The sequence below is a fragment of the Cyprinodon variegatus genome, unplaced genomic scaffold (assembly GCF_000732505.1).
Source record: "Cyprinodon variegatus isolate N-32 unplaced genomic scaffold, C_variegatus-1.0 Scaffold284, whole genome shotgun sequence".
NCBI lineage: Eukaryota > Metazoa > Chordata > Actinopteri > Cyprinodontiformes > Cyprinodontidae > Cyprinodon > Cyprinodon variegatus.
In genome coordinates, this window is record NW_015150737.1 from 616383 (window position 1) to 619397 (window position 3015).

Below are 3015 nucleotides of genomic sequence, written 5' to 3' on the forward strand. Positions count from 1 at the left end.
TAAGTTACTCAACTATCAAAAATGCATATTATATTTGAATAATATTTTAATATTACACTTCAATATAACAAGACGAGAAATACTGGTGTAAGATCCAGATGTTTATGGAATCTATACTCTAGTACATCTATGTCTATGTTCGTAGTTTTATCAGGCTTGATTTAATCATTTCCTCGACTGTCGATCTAACAGAAGGTGGATCTTAAAGTAATTTATTCTCTTAGTTTGGCAAAAAAAAAACCATAAAATATTATATATTCCTGCTGATTCATGATTTAATTCACTCATTCAACAAACCCAAAGCTGACCTTTATAGGAGATCCACTCATGCAGGGCCCCCCGTGACAAAGAGCAGCAGCTCCGTCTGTGATGCTCTCCTGATTTATATTTCACAGCCAGCATTAACATGGCTGGGATGGGTTCCCACAGCTCCGGCTGAATGTTGTGTTTGTCGAATGTGTGCGTCTGCCTGCAGCAGGGGACCAATGTAAACAGAGGGACCCTGTGACCGAGCCCAAGCAGGGTGAGAAAAAAGACAGGAAGGACGGAGTGATATGAGGAGACAAACGCTCCAGAGCTGTCCCAACCGCCATAACGGCCTCTCGTCATTCCAGAGCTGCATTCCTGCTCCGGATCAACCGACAAGATCCTCAGTGACGGCCCGGCCTACCAGACAAACATGACACTCAGATCTGCTGAGCAGCACAGCACCAAACCTCCTGGGTAGAAAATAACATCTGAGGAGCAGATGTGGTTTCTAATAAAACCCTGACCCAATAATCTCCACTCTGTTGAAACAACGGCCAATTTAGCTTCTCACGTGTTTCTGTCAAACATGCACGATCAGACCTGGTAACCTTTAACATTACCTCATTTGAACCCACTTTTATATGCTGGAAAATACTAATTAAATATCTTGTATTTGAGCATGTAAGCTTATGCGATATGAAGTAGTTTAATGTTTCTTTTATGTTTCAGATGTGCCAGGAGGTGGAAAACCACACTGAAGGTCTGAGATCTATTTTAAGGCAAACAGATGTTTTTCTAACCCTTGTCAAGATGTTTATAAATGCTGACCCAGTTTTTTCTATATATCCTATAAAACCGAACCTTGTATTCATTTAAAAGTAATAAAATAAAGAAATAAAACTCAAATTAAATAGCCAAATTTAACTGAAGCCAACTATGATAGTGAAATAGTGCAGAAAAGTTAAAATACAGGAAAGGAGCTGCAAAAACATTACAGCGGCTGTGAGGCGAATAGAGACAAGGATCTGATGAAAGACAAGTGGGAAATTTAAAGACAAGCAATAAAAGGCAAGTGTGGAGATTAGCTACATCCGTCCTAACCCCTAGATCCCTCAATCACTATTTAGAGCCGGGACTATTTAGTAGACGTTATAATAAACTCGGTTAACTGACCGTTTTGACAAATGATCACTACTTTTCGTTGAACATTGGTCACGTAACTCCGCCTCCACCGCGTGTTGCCTGCACCATCTTTGTTACTAGTCGCAGCTGTCGGGTAGCGACAGCCTATGGTGACCACGTGCCACTGTGACAGCAATTCCCATAATGCTTTGTGAGGACAGCTGTCTGCGCAAAGCATTCTGGGATATGCTTGTCTAGTGACCATGGATGACCATGGATCACTAGGTTTCAAGATGTGGGAAATTTCGAGTCCACTACTTTTTCATCGACTAGACGTTTGCACACTTATTTAAAATGGCGTAACCACTATATAGTGCTCTATATACGGACACAGCCCATGTGTGGATGGAGAGGAACCAGAACTAAATGTGGATGATTGAGATAAACCAGGTCCAGGTGTGGGTGGAGAGAAACTAGGACCAGGTGGAATGATTGACGGAAATCAAGGTGTGGAAGAAATAAATCTAGAAGGACTGCAGCAAAAATAGCCTCAGTACTGGTCTTTCTTTAACAGATGTGCCCAAAACTTTGATGATATTCTGCCAATCGCTAAACTTCATTAGCAAATTCTGTCTTATCTATCGTGTCTGTCTGAGGGATGATCAGTTTAAGCAGAGCAGTGGTGGTGAACTAAAGCTGGACCAGTCACCAGTCAATTAAATAAATCAGACTACACCAATTTTATTATCTCACAGTTTTTCTTTTTAACTTTCATTTCTGCTGTACAGCTTATTCTAATAATATATTCTATTTTTAATGTATGATTTTTCAATTTTTATTTTTGGATTTGAAACTTTATTTAACAGCTCTTTAGTGACGTATAAACTCGTTTGGTTCTGTTTACCTGTATAATTTACCAGTAAAAGCTGGTCCAAGGCTAACTGAGATAACAGACAGGCTGCTGAAAAACTGACTGTCCTGATAGGTGTAAGAAAATACAGCGGCTCACATAGATAGGTTCATAGCTGCATGGTGGCCATTAGACCACAGCCTGCTGGAGATTAGACAGACATAACCCTGAGTAAAAATACTGGGTTTCACCGTATGAACATAAACATTTATAATAAAAATGTTCTCATTTATGGTAAAAGAAAAAAAAGATTGCTGCTATTACAATATTGATAGTTAAGGGTATGGCATAATTATGAGAAGTTGCTGGAAATTAAATCCAGAGGAAGATTAAAAATGGCAAAAAAACAGCTAACTGAGCAGAAATATTTGAATAAAGACATTTATTGAGCAGAAGGTTCTTACTTCTCTGCTTCTCATAGAATAACATAGAAAACGGATATCATTGGGCTAATTAGCTCAGTTAGCTAGGCTCCCTCTCATCAACAGTAATCCGGCTTTACTCTTATCACTGTAGTTTTACTTTCAAAAGCATTGCATTTACTGTAAAGAGTAATAGTTTCTGATTCATAGCTTTCCATCAACAAGAGCTATGATCAACAGGTGGGGAGGGGGCGACTGGGCACTAGATAGTAGGCTTGTCCCGATCCGATCCACGTATCGGATCGGGACGCCGATATTGGCAAAAAAATGCGTATCGGCAAAGCATGTAAAATGCTGATCCAGTTTTTAAAA